At 36.8% G+C, this 27,244-nt stretch overlaps 1 protein-coding gene across 1 annotated transcript in view; it reads right to left on the bottom strand.

The window, feature by feature from the left end:
- Positions 1-27,244, bottom strand: part of ARMC2 (armadillo repeat containing 2) — a 389,015-nt gene that overhangs the window by 289,273 nt on the left and 72,498 nt on the right. Inside the window, exon 2 of the mRNA XM_074187300.1 lies at positions 9,455-9,507. The gene's annotated coding sequence lies outside the window, so the exon portion shown is untranslated. The remainder of the gene's footprint in view (positions 1-9,454; positions 9,508-27,244) is intronic.

Here is a 27,244-nt window from a genome sequence, read left to right as displayed (position 1 = left end):
TCTAAATCAATTTCTCTGAGCTTCAGCTGTCTCATCTGTAAATGGACATAGAGAAACTTAAATGGGTGTTATATAAATGTGAACTATTATTATTATTACCCCCATTGTCCTTTTCATATAGGAATGTCTATCTATTTAATAAATATATACTCAGAACTTGAATGCAGATTTGGAAGAAATTCTAAAAAGAGATTGAGAGGGGGAGGGGAATTAAGTGAGGATGGGAATGGGTAAGAGCCAGATCTAGCTCCTCAACCAGTTTTTATCCATTTTTTGAAGTACCCAAATGACAAGCTATTTTCAACATTGTAGTAAGACACAATAGGGCACAGATAGTAAGAGATAGGGGCTGACGATGTCACTTACTTTAAATGCTATTCGTTGCCTCTGGGATAAAATACAAACTTTTCTATTTGGCACTTAAACTTTAGTTAGTTTCTGCCTACCTTTCCAAGATTACTATGTATTATTCTTTCTCATGCACTCCACATTCCAGTCCAGTCAAAAGAGAAACAGAGAGATAGAGTTTAAAAAAGAGAGACAGAGAAAGAGAGGAGAGAAAAAAGAAAGAAGGGAGATGAACTGAGGGAAAAGAGAGAAACAGAGACAGAGAAAGAAGATGAAAGAGGGGAGAGAGAAAAGAGAGAGGGGGGAGAGGGATGAAGGAAAAGAAAGAGGAAGAGAGAGATATTAAGAAAAATTTAGAGGAGAAAAGGAGGAAAGAAGGGAAGGAGAAAGGGGAAAGAGAAAGAAGGCAGAGGAAAGGGATGAAAGAAAGGAGAGAGAGAGAGAGAAGAGAAGGGAGAAAAAAGGAGAGATATAAAGAAAAAGACTGTGGACTATGCAGAACACTCACTCAAATCCAATTCACCTGCACTTCATGCATGCCTTCCCTGATGTCATGGTATTCTTTGAGAAGGAAGGACAAAAAACATGGAAAAACTATTGAAAAACTTTAGCCAGTAAAAGAGAAGGTGAAGACCCAGATTACTGAGTTACATATGGGCAGTTCAGTAAAGTTGCTTGGAGGCATCCAGGGAATAAGGCTCAGAGTAAAAATATAAAGATGAACTTGGCAATCACTCTTCCCTTGGTGGACCAGTCCTGAGGGATTTTTTTTCCCACAATAAATAGGAATCTTCTGAGCTTTCTTAAATTTAAGTTCTTAAGTGAAAGTAAAATATGAAAGCTGCCTAACTCCTTGCCTAAGAGCAACTTCAGGAAAATAATTCATTGCCTTTGAAGCCTGATCACTTGTACCCACTGCTGCTGATATTTTGGGAATAAGCTAAAGAAAAATGTTCGTTTCCCCCAACTTATGCCAACTGGGCATCCTTTTACTATTTCCAAGTAAAAGAAAATAAGAAAAACCAAACATTCAAATAGTCCTAATTTAGTATCTTAAACATTAGTTTGGGTTCCTCCTTTACTGTTGCCAGTAGTTGTCAGAATTCTTTCTTTTCTTTTTTCTTTTTTCTTTCTTTCTTTCTCTCTCTCTCTCTCTTCTCCCTCTTTCTTGCTCTTTCTTTCTTTCTTCCTTCCTTCCTTTCTTTCTTTCTCTTTCTTTCTTTCTTTCTTTCTCTCTCTCTCTCTCTTTCTCTCTCTCTTTCTCTCTCTCTTTCTTTCTTCCTTCCTTCCTCTCCTCTCCTCTCCTCTCCTCTCCTCTCCTCTCCTCTCCTCTCCTCTCCTCTCCTCTCCTCTCCTCTCCTCTCCTCTCCTCTCCTCTCCTCTCCTCTCCTCTCCTCTCCTCTCCTCTCCTCTCCTCTCCTCTCCTCTCCTTTCCTTTCCTTTTCTCTGGAGCCCTCTGGGTCCAATGACCAGATATGACTCAGGACAACTAGAGATGGCCCCTGATGGGAGAATCAGAGTTAAGTGACTTGCCCAAGGTCACATAGTATGTGTCAAGTGTCTGAAGCCAGACTTGAACTTGGGTCCTCTTGACTTCAGGGCCAGTATTCTATTCTGTACCAACTAACTGTCTTTCAATAGAGAGCAGTCCTGAAGTGATGATATATCCCCATAGGATCATAGGGAGATTTAGAATGGAAGGGGACCTCAGAGCTCATTTTATCCAATCCCTTCAACTTTATAGTTGTGGAAACTGGAAAAGGATTAAATGACATTCTTAAGATTATATAAAGAAAGGGAAGGTCATGATTTGAACCCGTATCTCTTTTCCCTCCTTTTTTTTCTTTCTTTCTTTTTTTATTTTTGCAAGGCAATGAGATTAAGTAATTTACCCAACCAAGGTCACACAACTGGGTAAGTATTGTCTCATGCAGTATTTGAACTCAGGTCCTCCTGACTCCAGGGCCAGTGTTCTATCCACTGTGCCACATAGCTGTTCCTTGAATCCATATCTCTTGACCCCCAAATCCAGCACTATTTCATTTCTACTCTAACATGCTTTCTTTGTATTTACTTGCATGTGTGTGTGTGTGTGTGTGTGTGTGTGTGTGTGTGTGTATATATATATATATATATATATATATATATATATATATATAGTTTCTTCTCAAAAAGTCAGCTTCTTGGGGGCAGGTACTGATTCATTCTCTTTTTCTTTATCTCATTAGCAATGAATGTATTAGATATAAGAACCCTAATACATGTCAGCTTGAATGGAAAGCATTGCCTCCCCCACAAAAATCACGTGACCCTGGACAACATAGGGAACTTCAATCCCTCCATTAGGTGAATTCTCCCCTGCTGTGAGTTTGACAGAGGCATCCTCCTCTCCAGGAATACCCCTTCATGTGCTAGGGAATATTTGCCCATTTCTGTAGGAATGTTCTTAGAAACAGTAGAAGGATTGGATAAAAGGGAAAGAATTTGAGGATACTCGTCCCCTTACTTCATTCAGCTTTCAAAAGCAGCCTCTGGATTGACCATCTAAGGACTCTGAAAGGTGAAACTGTACACAATCAAACAGAAACACTTCAAGATCAAATTCAAATGCCATGAAGCCTCCCCTGATCTGCTAAGTCATAAATAGTTTTCCTATTCTGAATTACATTGGATAAGTTCTGGGCTGTAAGCTCCAAGAGGACAGGAATCATGCAGAGAATTCTTAAGATTTAGATCAGCATTTAAAAATATTATTCTGTGAATAAATCCATGGTTTTCAGCAGACTGACAAAAGGAGAACATGACACATGAAAAGTTAAGAACCTCTAATTTTTAGTTCAAGTTCTCATTTTAAAGATAAGAGAACTGAGGCTCAGCAAGTAGAAGTGATTTGTTGCAGCAGAACCATAATTTAGATCCAGGTTTTCTGATTCCAAATACAGCATTCTTTTCTGTGACACATTATCTTCATACTTGGAATTGCCATAGTATCTAATATAGTGATATGCATAGCATAGGTAATAACAATTGCTTACTGAATTATACAGATAGAGTTGGACAGCTAGGTTGCACAATGAATAGAGAGCACTGGGCTTGGAACCAGGAAGACTCATCTTCCTGAGTTTAAATCCAACCTAAGACATTTTTTAGTTGTGTGACCCTGGGAAAATCATTCATCCCCATTGCTCAAGTTTCTCATATGTAAAATGAGAAGGAAATTGCAAACTAGTATCTTTCAAAACCCTGAAATGGGGTTTCAATACATTGGACATGACTGAAATAACTCCACATTAACAGATAGAGTTGATGAAGACAGTACATTTGAAAACTGAAATTCTAACTTCTAAGTCCAAATAATTGGAAAGACACTATTCTCTTTTTGTAGTGGCAACTGGGGAATGACTGAACAAATTATGATATATGAATATGATGGTATGCAATTATGCTGTATGAAATTATGGAGGGGATAGTTTCAGAAAAACTGGGAAATATTCATATGAGCTGATACAGAGTAAGGTGAACAGAACCTGAAGAATTTATCCAATAACAACAATATTTTAAAGACAAACTATTTTAAATGACTTGGGAACTCTCATCAACATAATTTGTTATTGTTGTTTGGTCATTTCAATCATGTCTGACTCTTTGCTACTCTATCTGGGGTTTTCTTAACAAATTTACTGAAGTGCTTTGCCATTTCCTTCTCTAGTCCATTTTGCAGATGAGAAAGCTGAGGCAAACTTGCCCAGTCAAGTGACTTGCCCAGGGTCACTCAGTTAATAATTGTCTGAGGTCAGATTTGAACTCAGCAAGACTCATCTTCCTAACTCTAGGCCTGGCAGTCTTCACAGTGCCACCTAGATGCTACCCCCCACCCCTCAACACAATGGTCAACTGCAATTAAAAGACTAATGATAAAACATGTTGCCCAACTCCTGATAAAGTGAGGGACTTAGACTGCAGAATGGGACATATATTTTTTAATATGGCTAATATGGCCATTTATTTTACTTAACTAAAAACATATTTATCAAAGGGATTTCATTTTTCTTACTTTCTCCATTCAGTAGAGGAGAGGTGTGAGGAAGAGAGGTTGAATCTTCATTTGAAAATAAAATAAAATTTAATTTAAGAAAAGACTTGCTCTGTAAAGTTAACAGCACTTTCAATAATCTCAAACTATCACAAAGATACTAATATTCTCCTTGTAGTATGATATTCAATTTATAGAATCATAGGTTTAGGGCTTAGAGTCCAACACCATCATTTTGCAAACAGATGAAGAAATTTAAACAGAGAGATTAGTAGATAAATCTGGAGGTCCCTTATGGCTCTAGAGCTATTATCCTATGATCCTTGGGATTTGTCTGGGAAGTTGACTTTCCTTGATTTATACAACTTGTGTGGTGTTTAAAAAAATTCTAGAGACATAATTTCTATATAATTTAAATATTTTATTAATAATGCTTGCCTTTTAATAAAAAAGATAGTCATTTGGCCATCTCTCTCTTAGATCAAAGACAATAATGGTAGCAGTTTATATATCCTTTGGAAAAGTAGGTGTTCCCCAGGGTGGGAATCAAAAAATAATGATTACAACTAAGGGGTGTGATACTTTGGTAAAGTCATTTACTTTTTAAGTTAACCCCAGCCTTGGGCAAATCAATCTAATTAAAGAATTTATACCCCATCCAAGTCTGAGCAGAACACAATAACTACTCAACTTTGGTGGGTTCTAAACAAGAAAATTAGTCCTATCACATTATGAGCAATGTCCTTCAATGAGACTAAACTTTTAAAATCAGGATTTTAGAAAAAGGGGATTAACTGTGGAACTCCCCATATGATTTGTTATCACTTCTCTCACCAGTAAGTCTCTCAGAGGTAGGATTGAGGATATGTATTGCCAAGAAGCAGGACAATCAAATACTGAAAGTAAGGGGCAACAGTGAGCAGCCCTGGCACAGTCTTGATGTATGTAAAAATATTGAAAGAAAAAGATGTCATCACATTTATTGAATAATTTCTCTATGGAAGATTTATAGAAAGATATTAAGGGATTTGTTCATATTGCCTTAAGCCAACCAGCCCATAGTGTGGATCTACAAATTTACAGATAAGAACATCAAGTTCACCAAGGAGAATGAGAACCCAGCAGTGTTGACAGTGTTCAATTCTAACTACATCTTTATCTGCACTATGCCCATTACAGTCATAAACATAGTTCTAAATCAATGCCATGTTGTCAGTACTGAATGATGTGTTCATTGCTCATGGAGTCTGATTAATCCCTCTTATTCAGTGATGTTGTAGACAAACTTCAGTACTCTAAGGATTGTACATATTAAGACTTCTGTCCTGAATGCTCAAGAGTTTACACTCGATGTCTGCAACAGTGAAGACCAGACTCCCTTTGTCATATCTCAGGAGCTTATCACATTTTGGTGACATCTCAGAGGATGGAATCCTCATTATCAAAATCCAGAAGGAGAAGAAACTCTATTAGCCTATGCTAAAAAAAAAGGCTTTCTCAAGGAATATATACTATAGCTGGGATGGCCTTTGAATATGATTGTCATAATGCCCTGAAGTATTTTGTCTACCCAAGTCAAAAGAATGATCAAAAAACTGAGTATTCTGAGATTGATGAGGATGAAGTTCAGACTCCATATGACCCCAGTAGTACAGTAGAAAAATTATAATACAACACCTGCACCCTGAAACCATCATCCTCTCTGCTGTAGCAGGTCAGAAGATGCTCAGTGACTCCAGACCCAGCTAAGTCATAAGATATAATGCCTTAATTGTAAACTGATTTCTACCAAAAATGAAAAATGGCTGGATTTCTACTCTAAGATTCTCCTTGTTGCTGGGAATAGGACTAAGATGCTTGTTCAAATTCCTGCTTAGCAGATGCAACTTTAAAGCCCACAGACAGGCTAGAGTGTTGGTAACCTAGTCCTGGCAAATGGACAGAGGTAGGAAGACAACTTCATTCATATCTAGGCATCCTTGAAAAGGTCTGTTCCCCTAGCATGAATATTGAATAAAAAAAACTTTTTCTGTGGATAGATCTTCAAAGGTTTTGGGATGATTTGATGATAAATCTGTGTATATCTGTACGTAAATATGTATTTATATATGTACTTATATATATATATATATATATATATATATATATTTATATGAACTCCTGATAGATTGGGCCTTTAGTAATCTCTAATTTGGCCCTCTTTGCTGTATTAAGAAGAAAAGTCCCTTCCCCAAGTTTTTTGCGAATGCAATTTTTCTATAATGAGTTACCTTATATCACTGTGGTGCTTCTATTCCCTAGAGTTGAGCCTTTGTTGGATACAACATTTTTCCCTTGCTACCAGGGGGCTAGCTCTTACGCTCTACTTTGAAGTTTCCCTTTCTATTCTATAGGTCCGCAGACCCACTACTGATACTGCCATACACCGTTATTGATGCCAGCTACAGTTTGATCACTTAGTTGGGGAAAGAAAGTAAGTATTTCTCAATCATTTCTTGGTGAAGGTGGATTGGTCCTTATGTTAGGAAAAATATCCTAAACTCTTCCCCCATGCCAGGTAGAATGTGTTTTTTTTTTTCCTCAAAAGGTATTGATGGCTTCCTTTGGACTTGATTGGTTCAAGGGACAAACTGAGGTGAATGACTCATCTCCTTATCACTTGAGTACAAAGCATCACAGGGAACTCTGATGCTTAGTCAATCATGCTGGGTCAGGTAAGAGAGCTTTATCCAGTTGAATCAATTCAAGAGGTCCTCAGTACTACCCTAGATGAATATCCTTCCCTAGCAAAGGTTAAATAAATCTCTTTTTGTTAACTGTTAAATGATCTATAAGTGTCTTATTCTATTTTGTATTGAATCTAAACTATCAGGGGATGATCTTGAATCAGATTCAGAGCTTAACAATTCTGACCTTTCCCTATTGGCTCTGGGAGGAAGTATTACAGCAGAGGACAGTTATGGTACTTGGTTAGATAACAAATCATAAAAGCAAATTAGATAGTAAAGGAGATTATCTATTAAATAGTTTTTTAAAATATTTTTATGATAGGCAGCATATAATTTTATTTTTTATAATTATGTAATTTCTTTTAAATAAAAATCCCACAAATCTCTGCAAATCCAACTGAAATAGCAGGATTATTTTTTTTTTAAATTTTTTTTGTTTCCATTTACATGAAAAGATAGTTTTCAACATTCACTTTTTGTAAGATTTTGATTTCCACATTTTTCTCCCATCTTCTCTTCCTTCTCCCCTTCCCTTAGAGTAACTGATAAATATTATACATGGACAACTTTGTTAAACATATTTCCATATTAGTTACATTGTGAAAGAAGAATCAGAACAAAAAAGAAAAAACCATGAGAAAAAACATAAAACAAATTTTAAAAAGTAAAAATAGTTCACTTTGATTTGCATTCAGACTTCACAGTTCTTTTTCTGAATGTGGATGACATTTTCTATCCATCAGCACTCCACAGAGTCAGCTTCAACTGCTTTCATGGCTTTGGAACAAATTGTTCTCATCTGCCCATTCGCCAGGGAAAGTCTTTTAGAATTGTCTTTGACCATTGTCCTGCTGAGAAGAGCAAAGACCAACAAAGTTCAGCATACAATGTTGCTGTTAATATATAGAATGTTCTGGTTCTGTTCACTTCGCTCATATAACTTTATTTTTGAAGAGCAAATGGAACAGAGAGGAAAAGGGAGAGAGGGAAGAGAGATCTGAAGATTATTAGTGACCAGTAATGCCAGATAGCATATACACAAGGATGAGCTCATGGATTCTTGGAAGTATCAAAGTTATTAGTAGACTTTTCTGGTTACATGTATTTAGTCTCCTCACTTCCAAGTCTTCCACTCTCCAATTAATTCTTCAAATAACTGCCAAATCGATGGTCTTAAGCACAGATCTATGTCTGGAAGCTTCAATAAGTTTCCTACTTTATCCTAGAGATATTCAGAGGTTCCAAACTGAAAACAACCTTAGAGATTATTAGGTCATTATTTGGTTGATCCTCTCATTTTGTAGATAAAGAAACTGAGGTTCCAAAAGATTCAGTGACTTATCCAAAGGTCCCTCAAAAAGGAAATTCCAAAGCTAAGATTTGAACCCAGGTCCCCTGACTCCTGAACTCTTTTTATTGTTCTTCAGCAACTTCCAAAACAAGCTTCTGTCATTTAAAGTCCTTCATACTTTGCTTCAAAACTATCTTTTCATTACTGTTGTGTAGGTTGTAGGGTGTGTTCAGGGAAGACTAGTATCTTTGATGTGAGAGGTTACTGAGCCCTTTCAAGGGCTGCTTTCCACTTTTGGTGTCCACCTAATCCACTTGTGGCTCCAAGAAGCTATAGAATGCACAGTGGCCATACCCCAATAAACCATTTCAGCAGATGGGCTAAACCAGGTTGAGGGTATACAAAAGATTTCAAAATCTTCAGTGAGTTGGGGGGAAGGAGTGTCTACCCTAAGCATGAGAAGACATTTTCTGGTCTAATGGGCAGATAAGAATACTTTGTTCCAATAGCCATGAAGGCAGTTGAAGTTGACACTGTGGTGTCAGAGCTTGGTTAGATAGCAAAGAAGCCAGGTCATCCATTGCATTTCAAGACATCAACAGTTGTCTTGACTCTATCCTTGGATTATAACAACTCTAGAAGAGTGAGGCCAATGACTTTATTGCAACTCTGAGTCACTTAAGGCCAATTTATGCACAATTCAAAAGATATTCCATACTATTTCACCATTTTTACCTATCTCAAAGTTCTGTGGTTATAGGCAAGTGATAAAGCAGCAAAGCAGACATTCTGAGATATAGTTGCAACCCTACACACATGTAGCCCAGGTCACAGGGCTGTTTCCTGGAAGCAGCAGTGGGATTTGACAGTCTTCTGGATGTCTGAGCAGGTTTTTAAGGGACTGTAATGCTTACCTTCTTATGTGAGGAAGGGGCTAGAAAAGGAGCCATAAAAATTGTCCAACTCTGGCATATCATGGCAAGTGAGGATCCCACCCTGCTGTCTAAACACAAAAAATTGTACAAAAATTTCTGCAAAGATGACTCTACTTACCATCAGTACATGGAATGTGTGCATTCTTATAGACAACACAAAATCCGGTAGACCTGAAAGACAAACAGTTCTTGTTGCAAGAGAACTCACCAGGTATCATACCCAAAGAACAGCCTTGAGTGAAACAAGGCTGATAAATGAAGGCCAGCTTACTGAAGCTGGAGTTCTATATATGTTTTTTTCTGGAATGGCTGCAGTGAAAGGGAATTCCATGAAACTGTTGTAGATTTTATAATACAAATTAATCTTGTCAACAAGCTTGCATGATTACCAAAAGGAGCAAATGATAGGTTCATGTTAATGTGATGCCACTTGCAGGATAATGCCATGCTACTGTCATCACTGCCTTTGCTCCCACCATTACAAATACCAATGAGTTTGGAAAAATTTTATAAAGACCTGGAGATTCATATTATCAATGTGCCAAAAGAGGACAAGCTTATAATTCCAAATGACATTAATGCTAGAGTAGGCTCATACTATGAGACATGGCAAGGACTCCTTGGGAAGAATGAAGTTGGAAACAATAGCAAGGTCACTTACTACTGAAGACCTATGCATCTTATGACCATCACCAACATTGTCTTCTCTTTACTTAAATGCAATAAAACTTCCCAGATACACCCTCATAGTCAGCATTGTATTTAATAAACTATGTGATTATAAGAAGAGACAGAAAGGATGTGGAAGTGATGAAGGCAATGTGTGGCACAGAGTACTGGACTAATCATAGACTTATCCTCTACAAGTGAAATATTCACTTTCAACAAAAGCAATAGCCCCAAGACAAAATGACCACCAGAAGAATTAATGTCAACAGATTAGAGCACTTCTCTGAGTGGGAACAGTTTGTTAATAACTTGAAAGGAAAGTTGAGCCAATACATAGATGGAAATGGTGGAGCAGAAAAGGAATGGGCATCTTTTAGAGATTTGTTGTACAGCACTACCTTTGCACATCTGGGTCAGGACACTCCAAAACATCAAGATCAGTTTGATGAAAATGATGGGAAAATACAGAAGCTGCTAAATGAAAAATGAGAACTTAATAGAGGTTTATAGCAGCTTAGTTCAGCCATCTCTAAAAAAGGCACCATTTAATTCCAACAAAAGTAAAGTACAAATGAAGATTAGAGAGATGTAGGATTCTTGATTCAGTAAGAAGGCAGATGAAATTCAATTTTATACTGAGAGTAACAGTCTAAAGTGCTTTTATGATTCACTGAAGGCTACTTATGGGTTCAAAGGCCTGTGGTGCATCTCATCTCAGTGCTGATGGAGCCACATTGATTAGTGATAGAGACAATCCTAGAGAGATGGGCTAAACACTTCTGTAGTGTTCTTAACAAACTGTTATCAATTAACGCAGAATTCAATTTGAAGTTAATCCATCCCTAGTTGAAGTTTCAACTTCATTATGTCATTAGGAATATCATTAAGCTTCTTTCCTACAAATAAGAATCTGGTGCTGATATTATTCCAGCTGAGATTTACAAGGTGGAGGTGTCCATTCCCCACTGAAATTTTCCAGGTTATATGGCAAGACGAGATTATTCCCAAGGAGTTCTAGGATGCCTCCATTGTATATCTCTATAGAAATAAAGGAAATAGACTGTTCTGTGTCAATCATATGGGGACTCTTGCCAGATTCCTCCTTAATAAACTGATCCTTCATCTAGGAGATGGTCATCTACCTGAAAGCCAATGTGGCTTCAGAAAGGGTTGAGGAACAGTTGATATAGTGTTTGCTACCCAACAACTCCAGAAATGTCAGGAACAGAACAGTCTATACACAAAGTTTATAGATCTGACCAAGGCCTTTGATAATGTCAGTCACAAAGGCTTATGGAAAAAATATGTAAAAATTTGGTTGCCCAGAGAATTTCATCAGCATTCATATAAAAATTTCACAAAAACATGCTTGATAGATTCTAGATAATGGATGATACTTTCTTGCTTTCCCAGTCATGAATTCAATGAAACAAGGCTGTGTGTTTGCTCCCATGTTTTTTAGTATGATGTTTCAGTCATGTTATCAAACACCTTAAGAGGACCAACACAACATCAAAGTTAGCTATCACACTGATGGTAAATTCTTCAACTTGAAAAGGCTAAAAGCTATGGCTAAAGTAGAAAGAGTGAAGCTGAGGTACAGAAAGTATGGACTGATTCTCTGCTGCTTGTGCTAATTTTGGCCTAACAATTAACAGCAAGAAAACACAGGTGCTCCATCAGCCAGTACCACACCATCCATATGGAACCACTGATTTCAGCAAGTGGAGAAGTAATGAATGCTGTGGTGAAGTTCAATTTGAATTGTCTGAGAAAGATTCTGAAGATCACATTGTAGGATAAGATATCATACACTGAGGTCCTTTCTAGAATTAAACGGCCAAGATTCAAACTACTGAAGAGAATGCAACTTCAATGGGCTATTGCTGTTCAAATGCTTGCTAAAAAGATTATTTTATGAAGACCTCACAGAGGGCAAACATTTACATGGGGTTTGAAAAAAGTAATACAAGGCTACTCTCAAGGTCACTCTGAAGAATTTTAGAATTGATTGTGTGACATGGGAGACACTGGCACAGGACCATCCAGTATATGTGCCTTCATCAGTGAAGATGCTATGCTTTATGAACAAAGCAGAATTGAAGTAGTTAAAAAAAATGTGAGGGGTGGCTAGGTGGCTTCAGTCACTTAGTAATTACCTAGCTGTGTGGCCTTGGGCAAGCCACTTAACCCTGTTTGCCTTGGGAAAAAAAAACCCTAAAAAAAAAAAATGTGAGTTGCACAAATTTAGAGAATCTGCTCCAAATATTCTCATGGACTATTTCTGCCCCACTTGTAGTAAAGCATTCTGAACTCATATTTGTATGATCAGCCACACTGAACATACTTGCTTCTATTTTTGTTCTCTTAAAGGACAAAGGACAACAGTCAATCTCCTGAATGCAAAGAGGAAAAAAAAATGACATAGCCTATTATTTCCATTTTTAAGGATGAAAGACTGAAACCCTAGAAAGTGATGTGACTTTCTTTTTTTTTGTATCTTCCCTTAAATGGATATATATATATATATATATATATATATATATATATCTTAATTATTTTTATTAGCATTCTTTTTTTCCCCTGTTTATCTTTTTATGCATCTCTTGAGTCATGTATTTGAACATCAAATTTTCTGTTCAGTTCTGGTCTTTTTATCAGAAAATTTTGGAAGTTCTCTATTTCATTGAAAATCTACCTTTCCCCCTGACAGAATATGCTGAATTTTGCATGGTAGTTTAAATCTTGGCTGGAATCCACTCCTTTGCCCTCTGAAATATCATATTCCAGGCCCTCCAGTCATTTAATATTGAAGTCATGTGTAATTCTGACTATGCTTCCTTTGTATTTAAATTGCTTCTTTTTGGCTGCTTGAAATATTTTCTCCTTTAGTTGAGAATTCTAGAATTTGGCTATGATAATCCTTGCAGTTTTTATTCTGGGGTCTCTTTTTTGGAAGTGTTCTGTGCTTCTTTCAAAGACTATTATGTCTTCTTCATCTAGTATATTAGGATAGTTTTCTATGATAATTTCCTGAAAGATATTTTCTGGATTCTTTTTTAAATCTAAGCTTTCCAGTAGACCAATAATTCATAAATTATATCTCCTGAGTTTATTTTCCCAAGTCATTTGTTTTTCCAAAAAGGTATTTTATATTTTCTTCATTTTTTTCAGTCTTTTGATTTTAATTTGATGGAATCTTGGTGTTTCATAGAGTCATTATCTATTTATCTAATTCTAATTTTTAGAGTTTTATTTTCTTCAGTTAGCTTTTGTGTTTCCCTTTCCAGGTGGTTAATTTTACTTTTTAATGAATTTTTATCCATTTCAGTTGGTTAATTTTACTTTTTGATGAGTTTCATTCCTTTTCCAGTTGGATGATTTTATTTTTTGATGAGTTACATTTTTTTCCCAGGTGTTCATTTTTACTCTTAAAGGACTTGATTTCTTCAGTCAATTTTCCATAATTCTCCTGCATGGCTCTCATTTCTTTTTTTCTTCTCTCTCTCATCTTTGGTTTTTAAAATCTTTTTAAAGATGTTCCATGAGGTTTGGAATTTCAGTACAATTCATAGACTCCTTTGAAACTTCCCAAGGAGGAAATTTGTCACTGTTTTCTTCTTCTGAGAATGCATTTTTATCATCTTTACTTAAATAGTAGTTTTCTATGATTAGTGCTTTGTTTTTGGTGTTTTTTTTTTTTTGACTCATTTTGATAGTTGCACTCTGCTTCTGGAGTACAGGAGTATAGTCCTCACCTTTTTTTTTTTTTTTTTTTTTTGTCCTGGGGCTGGGATCTGGTCCCTGGCTTATCATTTTCCAAGGTGTGGTCTCTAAAACGCTGGTGCTTTCTATATAGAGGTTTGTTTCCTTTTTTTATGTTCAGACTTTGCCTCTGCAGTGGTTTGTTCCCTACCCAGTCCTGTCTTTTACCCTAATGTTCCCACTTTGTCTGGGGTTGGGAACCTGCCTGCTGGTCTACTACCTAGATGCTAGGACCTGGGCTGTTCTGAGGCCAGAAGCCACCCACTGGCTTTCCTGCTCTGAAGCCTAGCTAGGCTCTACTTCCCACCCCACAAGGCAGACCCCCCATGATGTCTAGAGTTGAGAACTTGTTTTGCTCTTTGTTTTGTTTTGGTTTTTTTGGTGGGATCTCTAGGTTTAATGTGTGTGTGTGTATGTGGAGGTTTCATTTTACATTATGTAGGGAAAAGTTCTGGGAGCATACTAATTTCACACCACTATCTTGTTCTACCCCAGAAGCTCATTTTTGGTGATTCTTCATGACAGGACTTTCTTAAGCTTATACAGGAAGTAGATATTAGAAACAGTTTGCCAATTACCTTATATTTATTTCATATATATAATATATCTGTATTCTGGCTATACTTTTATATAAATATAGTTTCTTCATGGATAGAGTGAAAGCAGAGACTTTTAATTTTGTCTTTTTGTCTAGCATCGTGCCTGGGCCACAGTAGTTGCTTAATAAAAGCTTGTTCATTAATGAGAAGCAGCACAGTGAATAGTAGACTAACTTTGGAGTCTAGAAGATCTAAGTTCAAGGTCTGCCTCTAACACATACTAATTGTGACCATGGACAAATATCCTAATCTCTCAAAGTTCTTAACTCCTTATGACTATAAGTTACGGATCTATCTACTTGAGCATATTCCAAAATTTAACTGGGAGTGTCCTGAGATGGCAAATATCAGGGACAGGAGGGTATTAGACACTCTAGCCTAGAGACAATCAGGTCCATCTACACTAGGTCTAGAGGATATAAGTCAGATAGAATAGTTAAGACTGTTTGAGTAGTTTAGTTGGGACTGGGACTTTTCTAGTATTTTTCAAATTCCTTTGTCTTGCTATATTATTTTGGGGGCAAAGGAGAATAGGGGGAGAGAGAGAAAAAATGGGGCTGAAACTCAGATTATCTGACTCTAGAGACAGTGTTCTTTTCACTGCTATCTTCTATGATCCTATATTATTCACTACCTGATTTGTGAGGCTGAACAGCACAGCAGATAAAATTTGAGACCTGGACAATATGGACTCAAATTCTACCTTTAATACTTACTGACTCTATAACCTTAAGTGATTACTTATCCACTCTGGTACATATATTCCTCATCTGAAAATGAGAATAATATAACTCAAGTACTACTCTCTGATTACCCTACTGCTAAGTATTAATGCCCTAATCTCCAAAATTACCTTTTACTTATTCTTAGATGTTTACATATTGTCTTTCCTTTGCATGCAAACTCCTGGAGGTCAGGGGCTATCATATTTTTGTCTTTGTAATTGTGTTTTTTCCTACTTTTTAAAAAGCCCTCCTTTACTTCCTTCTTTTCCTTCCTCCCTTTCTTTTTTCCTTGCTTCTTTCCTCCTTCCCTTTCTCCTTCCATTCTTTCCTTCCTTTCTTCCTTCCTTTCTTCCTATCCTCAGGGCTCTGCCACTGTTTCTGCCACAATGCTAGCCTAGCATCTTACTGATTAATTAAAATTTTCCATTTTAAAATTCAGAGTAGAGAGAGTCTAGGTGAAGGAGTCAAGTATTTGTTGCAGTTAGGAAAATTTCCTAACTAGCCTGAAAAAGAAATATGGGAGACAGCAATTTTTCTGCTCCCTCTACTGATGGGTTTAATTCCCTTATCACATGAGGATCCATCTTCATTGCTCTACATAGGGTGACATCATCATCTCTTCGGATGTATTTTGAATTTCTTTCCAGTTGAATATTGGCTCCTTGAGGGTTTCATTTTTGTCTTTGTATGCTCCATATTTAGCCTAGGTGACTGACATATATACTTGTGTAACAAAGGCTTTTTTTTAATTAAACTGAATTGGATTGGGAAAGAAGGAGAAGAAAGTAGAGAAAAGATTAAAGGGCAAGGGATGTTTTTATACCCTAAACCGGTCATCAATCAGAAACCTTTGCCTAGGAAAGCAGACAGCAGCTCTAGTGAAAGAAGTTCTAGTGAGGAAGGGAAGCAGCCAGGGACTAAGGCTGCAGCAGCTGTCCCCAAACCCAAGGGAACATCATCTCCAGGACCCAAAGCAGTCCCCCAGGATAGCAGTTCACACTTGGACAGAGGTTCACACTCGGACAGTTCTAGTAGTGAAGATGATGAACCATCAAACAAAAGTGATTAAGTCCAAGGTGGGACCTGCAGCTGCTCCTAAACCTGCCTTGGCAAAAACTTCTAAGTCCAAGAGTAGCTCATCTTCTGACAACTGCAGTGAAAAGGAAGAAAAACCCAAACTGAAAAAGAGCTTGGTGGCCAATGGGTCTTGACCTCCGACACCCCAGAATGGGAAGGCTTGTGCACACAAGGAGGAGGAAGAGGATGAAGAGACAGCCACCAAGTCAGTAGGCTCTGAGAAGGGGGGGAAAGGATGCTAGCCCTGGCCAAGAGACTACTCCTCCTAAGGTGAAGAAACAAAAGCCTCAGACCCCTAATACAGTTCCCAAAACAAAAAAAGGGAGAGAAACGGGCATCTTCCCTTTTCCAGAGAGTTGTCAGAAGTTGAAGTCGACTCTCTGGTGGCTGACAACTCCTTTGATGCCAAGCGGGGTATGGCTGAAGACTGGGGAGAGAAAGTCAATGAAGTTCTGAAGTTCACCAAAGCAAGTCCTTTCTACATGAGAAGACTAAGAAGAAGAGGGGCAGCTACTGGGATAGTGCCATCTCTACCAAAGTCAACTCTGTTAAATTTGAAAGTGACTGAGTGAAGAGACCTTGACTCTGGAACTTGGGGTCCAGTGCCCAGTTCTGTTTGTGGGACTGGGTAGCTGGAGCTAATGACTGCCCTCTCAGCCACAGCCTACACTTGATCATGGACAGGTTTTCAGTGAGGATCACTTGAGGAATGGGTGGGTGGTTGACAGGAAAAGAAATCAAGGGAAGCAAAAAAAAGCATTCTTCTGGAAGTATGTTGCTTGATTGTTGTCCCCCTCGATCCTCTGAAATCAAATACAGTTTGACCTCACTTAAAAAACAAAAACAAAAATAAAAAACATCTAACACATGATGCCCTGCCCCTGGTGTCTGTTGGACTGGATTAAATATTTTGCTTCATGGCTACAGGGGGAGACAGTTTTGTGCCTCTGCCAGATTCATATGCTTAGTAATGGTTAAGACATTTGGCCATTTTGACCAACAAGTCTGTTTCCATTCCCTGACTCATGAACAAGAGAGTCAGCAACCTGAAGAGGTAAGGAGGGGTGGAGGTTAGGGTTTAGGTTCCATCCATTTCTTTTCCACACTTCTAGCAGTTAATATCTGTTCACAGATTTTGACACTGCTCTACACTTCTGCATGTGCTATAACACACCTCTGCTTGTTTCCCAGTGCACCTAGGTGGAGCTCCTTGCTTAGTAATGAACACACAAATGAAGGTTATGGTTCCAGCTTTCATTTTAGTGATAAAAATAAAGAATGCATTCTTTTCTCTAGCTGTTGATAATGTTCCCAGAGAAAATCATGAGAATTGTCTTCTTACTATGTGTTGAATCTCAAGGAAGTCATCGAATTTTCTTGCTTCCAAAGTTTACTTATATGGCTGAATTTTTGATTATATCCTTGCTCTGTAATCAAAAAGCTTAGCCATGTTTTAATAAGTCCCTCTATAGCAAAATCTGATCATTCTCTTCTTTTCCTCAGTAACTATGCATCCATTTATAACTCATACTTGCTTTCTGTGACTTTTTAAGTGATCAAGCTTACAAGGCAACATGGTGGACTGAAGAGGCAATGGATTGAGAAGGCATTTTGCTGGATCTGACATAAGAGTATATGGGTTCAAATCTTAGCTCTACTATTTTCTATCTGATGTGATCTTAGATAAATCACTTGACATGACTCTGGAGCTCAGTTTCTTTTTCTGTAAAGCTAGAAGGTTGGGTCAGATGCCATTTAAGGTATCTTCCAGCTCTAAATCAATGATCCCAATGGTTTGACATAAGAGAATGTGAATTTGAATCCTGGCTCCAGTGCTTAATTGCTGTATGAGCAGTAGAGTCTTGGTTTTCCCATCTATCAAATGGAGATAATAATATTTAATAGTTCCTATCATTGCTATTTTTAATTATTTCATTAATTAATTTTTTTTCCATTTAGGGAGCTCCATTTACTACAGCTATGACCTCAGAAAAGTTGCTTAAAGTTTATTGGGTTTGCTCACTTCTAAAATTAGGATGTTTCATTGATGTCCTCTCTATTGTAAATTTATGATCCTCCAATCTTGAGTAAGGAAGTTCTCTTCCTGGAACTCAGAGAAGTTATGACTTGTTCAGGGTCACACAGTCAGAATAAGTTAGAGATAGGAGTTGAATCCAAATGGTCCTAACTCAGAGTATACTGCATTTCAGTTCTAGACAAAAACTAATGTTCTTATTTTGTTTCACCCACTAGATTCTCCTTCAGGTTGCAGTCTTGTGTCTAGTGATGATAGAAAGCATCATAAGGGTCAAGATCAGAGATTCAGAGTCAGAGAGACATCAGAGGTCACTAAACAAAGCCACTCACTTTACAGATGAGAAAACTGATTTATAGCAGTCAAGCAAGTTGCTTAAGGTCACTTAGCTAGAAAAGGCTGAGGCAAGATTTAAATTCAGGTCTTCCTGATTTCAAGTTCCCCACTCTATCCACTGAGTCAACTACCTGTCACCATGTCTATTCTACAGAGTTGGCTTGACCCTATCCATATACCAAATCTTACCAAAATGGAATAAAAACTGCATGCCTTTTCCCTAGATTATTCAGAGTACCGGTCATGAAGGCTAAGAGAAAGTACAGATATTCAAAACAAACACAAATAAGCATCCACTTTTAACCTGAGTTTCACTGTCTTCCCACATCAACCTGATATGCCCAAAGAGCTGATAACAAAATCAACTAGATTTCATTTCCTCTCCATCCTCCTGGCAAAAATGCTAATAAGCATGAAATAGCCCCAAGGTAAACAGCAAGAAGGAGAAAGGGCTGCAAAGGACCTGGATAACCAATCCCAGAATAATCAGGAGTTGATTGTCTATGTTCAGAGACATGTATTACTTTCAGTGATTATCTACGATGTCTACAAACATTGGCACAAATGTGCATGATTTTAACAATTATGAAAAAAAAGGTAGTATTAACCACTGTACCACGTTGAGGTATTTTATTTGCCAAAGGGCCCAGTTTTTAGTAGATGTGCTATCATAATATAAAAATATAGAAAGTGCTTTACTTCATAAGCAATTGGCTGGTGCAGTGTAGAGAGGGCTAGCCAGAGTCAAGAAGACCTGAGTTTGAAACCTCTTCCTTCCACTTACTAGATGTATGATTTCAAAAAAGTCATATAACTTCTCAATAATCTATAAAATCTATAAAATGGGTGGGTCAATTCAGTGACTTCAAGTTCTTTTCTAGCTTTGAATTTATGATTGCGCATAGAAGATGAGCTGGAAGGTAGGAAACAGAAGAAGGATTAAGATGGAAAAATATAATAAAATAAGAGACTTTAAAGGGTAGTGGTAGAAAAACTAAGATCCAGACTGTTCTGAGGCTAGTCATGAAAATAAAAGAGGGGGGGAAGAGGAAGGATACGTTTATTCTTTTTTCTTTGTCTTTTATTTTTAAGTTGTTAGGCACAAGGGGAAGATCAAAGGGATGCTTCTAAGGATGAATGAGAATGATGAGGGTGGTGAGAAGGCTAATTTACTGAACTTTATGTTCCTTCTGCTTTCTCTTTAAGGTTATTCTTCAAACTGACTAAGAGTTGAAACTGAAGATAAGAGAAAATATGTCTTCATCCTTTCCTTTGCCTCTTAGAATCCATAGCTTTCTTCAAGGCTTAGCTCAGGTGTCATCTCCTACAGAAAGCCCTCCTGATTCCTCTCATTTATTAAGAGTTCTCTCTTCTTTTTCAAAATATATTGCATTTATTGATTCAAATGTATTTTCTGATTGAATAGAAGTTCACTGAAGGCAGAGTCTGAATTTCATGCTGGTTCCTATGCCCAGCACTTGGTATGTATGTTTTATATATAGAAGATACTTTTTAAATGCCTGTTGAAGGAATGAATGAGAAACAAAAAAGGAAGAAGAACCAAGATGGCAGAATATATAGGTGTGGTGGAAATAGGGGAAATATAGTATATATACAACACAATACCTTCGCAAAGATCTTTAAACACACTAGACTGAATTTTGATTGGAAAATCTAAGAAAAAAAAAATCAGTGAATCCTATTTCTAAGTTATGTCAACAGATGAACCAAAAGAGATTGAGGCTGTATAAAAGAATAAGAAGAGGTCCTACAGTCTTACCTTGTACAGGATGTGGGAACAAGTATCAACTGGCATCTCTTTCATCTGCTGCTACATATTCTAGATCATAGATCCAGGGCATGATCTGGATGGATTTGTGCCTATGGGCAATTGTCTACAGTGACAATTACAGGTCAAAAGAGATGCAGTAAGAGAAGAACAATTTCAGAAACAAATAGTAGCTGAGTGGTTTAGACACCAGGAGAGGAGCAAAAGCTAACAGAAGAATCAGAGTAGGAATCCTAGTTCAAAAGGTGAGCTACAGTTCTGTCCCTCTAAACCTGTAAAGTTTTCCAGTTGTATATTGGAACTTCTAACCAGGGACAAACACATATGAGTGTTATACAACTTTCAGAGCTCAAACAAGAAAAGCAATAATCAGATTGTGCCCTGGATCAGATCACTTTGGGAACTCTGAAAGCTTTCAGGTTCCAAATTTGAACCATCTCTTATATCAGGGAATAACATAATACTCAATAATCAAAAAAACAGAAGAAGGACACAAGAAGACAAAAAGTTTAGACTATATAGACTAGTCCTTTAAAAGTATGCAAAAATTACAATAAAATCCTAGATAAAATTCCTAGGAAGTTGGAAGAATGAGTAAATTTTTTAAAATTCCATAATAAAAAAGCTATTGTTACAAGCACACTCAAGAAACACATCTAGAAGAAAATGACTTGAAAACATCTACAAGCAAAGCCTTGAATAAAAACTCAGCTTGGGCACAAACTCAACCAGAATTCCTGGAAAACATGAAACAGGAGTGTTTAAAAAAATCTTAAAATGATTCTTAAAATCAAATGAGAGTGCTAGAGGGAAAAATGGGAAAAGAAATGAAAGCTATAAAAAAAGATCTGGAAAGAGAATCAGTAGCTTGGAACAAGATTATAAAACCTTACCAAAGTAGCTTCTGTGACTATATCTTCAGGGATTGTCACTAGATGGTTAAGGGAAGAAGAAATACCTGGGGGTGGCTTTAGTCATATAATTACTACTGGCACAAAGGAAGTTTGCATGGACCATACATCAACTCTTGGCAAAAAAGTCTCTCTGGCTCACAGGAACAGAACAAACCCAGCACAGATGGAGAAGATTGTCTCTGATATGATGCTTAATGATGCAAAACAAATTGTGATTGTGCTCAATTTCAAATCATCAAATGAGCCTATCAGCCAAGAGAGAAAGAGCAGATCATAGGTACCAGAGGAGAAACTCATCCATCTGAAGAGATCAAACAAACTTAACAAAGTTCAGCCATTAAAATAAATTAATTCATTAATGAATGCCAATTCATTAACATATGTCTTGAGCAAGGAGGCTGCCACAAACTTCTGCCACAAACTTCAGTATTGTTATCACAGATTCTGTGTCTGGTGAAGAAAAAATTTTGTCTGAAATCCAAGAGGAGAAATAAACACTAGAAGAATTAAAATTGACTCTAGACAAATACTTTCCAATCTTATTGGAAGTGGCTAATATCCAAGAATCTTCAGAGGAAGATGGAGATTATTTTAGAGAAGACATTATAAGAGATGAAAGCTACTTCACCTCATTAGGTTCTCTGTAAGAAACCTCTAGACCTAGGCATTTAAGAATGCTATGGAAAATACTTGAGGGTGGGGGAGAGCCAAGATGGTAGAGGAAATGCAGGGAGGAAAGATAAGGACTCATTTGAGCTCTCCCTAAAACCCTCCAAAGACAGCTAAATAATCCTAAAACAAATTCTGGAGTAGCAGATGCCACAAAAGGACAGAGTGAAACAACTTTCTAGTCCAAGTCAACTTAGAAGATCAGCAGAGGGGTGGCTAGGTGGCGTAGTGGATAAAGCACCAGCCCTGGAGTCAGGAGTATCTGGGTTCAAATCCAGTCTCAGACACTTACTAATTACCTAACTGTATGGCCTTGGGCAAGCCACTTAACCCCATTTGCCTTGCAAAAAAAAAAAACAAAACACCGTAAAATAAATAAATGAAATTGGAAAAACTAAATAAAAACAAAAAATTAAAAAAAAAGGATCAGCAGGATTTTAAGCTCTTCCCCTCAATTTATTAAAAAAAACACAACAACAATAACAATCCAGGATCTGTCATATCAACTGCCTTCTACTGTAAGCTTGAAATTGCATTAAGAGATGAAGCCAGCACAAATTTGGCTCCAGCAAACCAGGAGAGGGCCTTGCAGTGGTAGTGGTTGCTTCTGAAGCTTTCACCCCAGAGATGGCAAGGGGGTTGAACTATTGAGATCAATGCAGGGGTCTTTTTGCTTTTACTTGGGTCAGGACTCTATTGCTCTGCCCACAAGTCCCTGGAAAAGGTGGAGCACTAGTATACCAGAATTTGTGTCTGCAGTGGAGTGAGGACCCTCATCACAGTTCCAAGGAAGAAAAAAGTGCTTGTGGTCACTCACAGATCATGGAACAGGCCAGAAATGTTGTAAACATACATCTTCTTAGATCATACCACCTTGGAAGAACTGAAAGCATATAGATCCTTAGATGTATCTTTGAAAATAGCTGCACAAAATTCCCAAAGTTTGGGATGCCATGAACTCTCCACACTGGAAGCAGAGGCCCACATCCAGAGATAATTAAAAGTCAAGAAATAGCCTGGAAAAATGAGCAAATAACCAAAAAAAAATCTGACTGTAGAAAGTTACTATGGTGACAAGGAAGATCGAAACAGAAAAGAAGAAAGCAAAGTCAAAACCTTCAAAGCCTTCAAGAAAAATATGAGTTGGCCTCAGATCATAAAAGAGCTCAAAAAAGGATTTTAAAAATCAAGAGAGGTAAAAGAAAAATAGGGAAGAAAAATGAGAGTGAGATAATAAAATCATGGGATAAAAGGTGAAAAGGTAAAGGAGGCACACATAAACACACACACACACACACACACACACACACACACACACACACACATAAAATACTGAAGAAAGATAGAAAAGCCCAAATAGTGAAAGAGGGACAAAAATACAATGAGGCAAAGAATGTTTTTAAAAGTAGAATTGGTCAAATATATATATATATATATATATATATATATATATTTCATTGAAGAGAAGAACTCCTTAGAAGCAGAATTGGCCAGATGAAAACAGAAATACAAAACCTCATTGAAGAAAATAATTCCTTAAAAATAATAATTGGATAACTGGAAGCTAATGTCTCTGTGAGACATCAGGAAACAATCAAACAAAACCAAACGAATATAATACAAAATACCACATTAGAAAAAAAATGACCTGGAAAACAGATTCAGAGAGATGCTTTTAAAATAAATGAACTTCCTGAAAGCCATGATCAAGACATCATTGTTCAGGATATTATCAAGAAAAACTGCCCTGATATTCTAGAATCACAGGTAGAATAAAAATTGAAAGAATCCACTGATCACCTCCTGAAAGACATCCCAAAATGAAGACTCTTAATAATATTATAGACAAATTCCAGGTCAAGGAGAAAATATTGCAAGAAGTCAAAAAGAAGCAATTCAAATATCAAGGAGTCAAAATCAGGATGAAATAAAATTTAGCAGGGGCAGGGAAAGGCACATTTAATGATTTAGAGGATTTTCAGGCATTAATATAAGACTCAAGAGAGGCATAAAAAGGTACAGGAAAGAGAAATTATAAGGGATTTAAAAAGATTAAATTGCTTACATTCCTACACGGGAAGATGATAGTTGTAAATTAAAAGAATTCTCATTATTAGGGCAATTACAAAGAGCATATATGGATGAAGGGCACAGGTATAAGTTAATATGATGGGATGATATCTAAGAAATAAAATTAGGGAAGAAAAAAACACTGAAAGAAAGGGAAAGAGAAAGTCACATAAAAGAGTCAAGAAAGAGCTTTTACAGTGGAGAGCAAGATGAGGGAGACAGCAGGGAATGCTCAAACCATACTCTCATTGAAATTGGCTCAAAGAATAAAAAACATGCCCACTCATTTGGGTCCAGAAATCTATCTTGCCCTACTGGAAAGTAGGAAGGGAAAGAGATAAGAGAAGGAAGAGATGCTCACAGAAAAGTGGGTGGATTGTGGGGAGGCAGTAGTCAGAAGCAAAATACTTTTCAGGAGGAGTAAGGTGAAAGGAGAGAGAGAGAAAGGGGGAAAGGAGGAGGGGGAAAATAGTTAGCAATTTTAACTATGAAAAAAAATTTGAAGCAAGTTTCTCTGATAAAGGTCTCATCTCTCAACTATAAAGAGAAATTAATCAAATTTATAAAAATAAAAGCCACTTCTCAATTGACAAATGATCAAAAATATGCAATCCGATTTCAGATGAAATAATGAAAACTATCTATAGCCAAATGAAAAAATGTTCTAAAGCATTACTGGTTGGAGAAATACAAATTAAAATAATTCTGATTGACTAATAGAATGGAAAAGGGAAATGACAAATGTTGGACACCATGTGGGAAGATTGAGACACTAAGGCACTATTTTGGTGGAATTGTGAACTGATTCAACCATTATGTAGAGTAATTTGGAATTATGTTCAAATATTTATAGCAGTTTTTTCCTGGTGACAAAGAATTGAAAATTGAGAGAATTCTCATCATCTGGCAAATTACTGTACAATTGTGAGATATATATATATATATATATATATATATATATATATATATAATTGTGATGGAATACCACTGTGCTATAAGAAATGATGAGCTAAGAAGCATTCCCAATAAGATGAGGGGTGAAATAAGGATGCTTGTTATCACTACAACTATTCAATATTGTATTAGAAGTGCTAGCTTTAGCAATAAGAGAAGAAAAAGAAATTGAAGGAATTAGAATTGGGAATGAAGAAACAAAATTCTTACTCTTTGCAGATGATATGATGGTATACCTAGAGAACCCTAAAAAAAAATCTAAAAAACTACTGGAAACAACTCGCAATTTTAGGAAAGTTGCTGGATACAAAAACCCCCCACATAAATCCTCAACATTTTTATATGTTACTAAAAAGCTACATCAGTGAGCGATAGAAAGAGAAATTCCATTGAAAATAACTTCAGACAATATAAAATACTTGAGAGACTACCTGCTAAGGCAGGCTCAGAAACTCTATGAAAACAGCCATAAAACACTTTTCACCAAATAAAATCAGAACTAAATAACTGGACAAATATCAACTGCTCAAGGATAGGCTGAGCTAATGTAATAAAAATGACAACTCTACCTAAATTGAACTACTTTTTTAGTGCCATACAAAACTTCCAAAAAATTACTTTAGTGAGCTAGAAAATATAGTAACTAAATTCATGTGGAGGAACAAAAAGTCAAGCATATTAAGGGAATTAATGAAAAAAATGCAAAAGAAGACAGCCTAGTCATACCAGATCTAAAGTTCTATTTTAAAGCATCAATTATCAAAACTGTCTGGTACTAGCTGAGAAATAGAGTGATAGATCAGTGGAACAGATTAGGTACAAAAGAGACAACATGAAATGATTATAGTAATCTACTATTTGATAAACCAAAAGAGCCAAGCTTCTGGGATAAGAACTCACATTGATAAAATTGGAATTTTGCCAGGAAGACTGGAAGAGAGTATGGCAGAAACTAGGATTAGACCAACATCTCATACCCTATACTAAGGTAAGGTCAAAATGAGTGCAAGTCAGCATCCCTGGGCGTGTGTTTGCGGTGATATGAGAAATAATGGGGCCAGGAGGATAGTCATAAATGACTTTGTCTGTTGATCAGAGAGCCAGGAATTTATACTATAGTTATAGCAGTAAACAATTTTCCACTCCAGTTGATTCTTACAATATTTTTTATTCTTATCACTAAACCATTTTTCCATAATGTCAAAGTACATAGATCATAGGTGTTTTTCAAGTTCTTTGCCTGTTGTTTTTCATGGTGTGAGGTTAGCCCAACATTCTGTATAGGACATGGTCCTGGATAACAAGCAGTCATGCAAAGCCTCAGGTTACCTCACAAGTAAAACCTGGAGCCAATCTCAGATATCTTTGCAGAGCCTGGATCAGGTATCACAACTTTCCACAAGATTTAGACATAAAAGACAATATTATAAGCAAATTAGGAGAATGAGGAATAGGTTATCTGTCAGATCTATGGAAAGGGAAGTAGTTTATGACCAAAGAAGAGATAGAGAACACTATAAAAAATGAACTGGATAATTTTGATTACATTAAATTAAAAAGGGTTTTGCACAAACAAAACCACTGTAACCAAGATCAAAAGCAATGTACTAAATTGGGAAGCAATTTTTACAACTAGTGTTTCTGACAAAGGACTTATCTGAAATATTTGGAGAACTAAGTCAAATTTATAAAAAAAAATAATTTCCCAATTGACAAATGGTCAAAGGATTTTGCAAAGGCAATTCTCGGGCAAGGAAATCAAAGCTTTCCATAGTCATATTAAAAAATTGCTCTAAATTATTATTGATTAGAGAAATGCAATTTAAAAAAAATTTTTACTTTATTTAAAGCAATGGAGTTAAGAGTGACTTGCCCAAGGTTACACAGCTGGGCAATTATTAAGTGTCTGAAGTCAGATTTGAACTCAGGTCCTCCTGACTCCAGGGCTGGCCTCTATCCACTGTGCCACCTAGCGGCCCCCCCACTGTACCACCTAGATGCCCCAAGAAATGCAAATTAAAGCATATCTGAGGTACCACGTCACACCTCACAGACTGGACTGGCTAATATGACCAGAAAGGATAATGATCAATGTTGAAAGGGATATGGGAAATCTAGGACACTGATGCATTGTTAGTGGAGTTGTGAACCGATCCAGCCTTTCTGGAGAGCAATTTGGAATTACGCCAAAGGGCAATAAAAATATGCATACGCTTTGATCCAGCAATACCACTACTGGATCTATACCCTGAAGAGATTATTAAAAAGGGTTAAAAACATCACTTGTACAAAAATATTTATAGTAG

This window comes from Macrotis lagotis, chromosome 5 (genome assembly GCF_037893015.1).
Source record: "Macrotis lagotis isolate mMagLag1 chromosome 5, bilby.v1.9.chrom.fasta, whole genome shotgun sequence".
Classification (NCBI taxonomy): Eukaryota; Metazoa; Chordata; class Mammalia; order Peramelemorphia; family Peramelidae; genus Macrotis; species Macrotis lagotis.
Note: the sequence above shows the minus strand (reverse complement) of the source record. Positions and strands in the feature narration are given on the sequence as shown.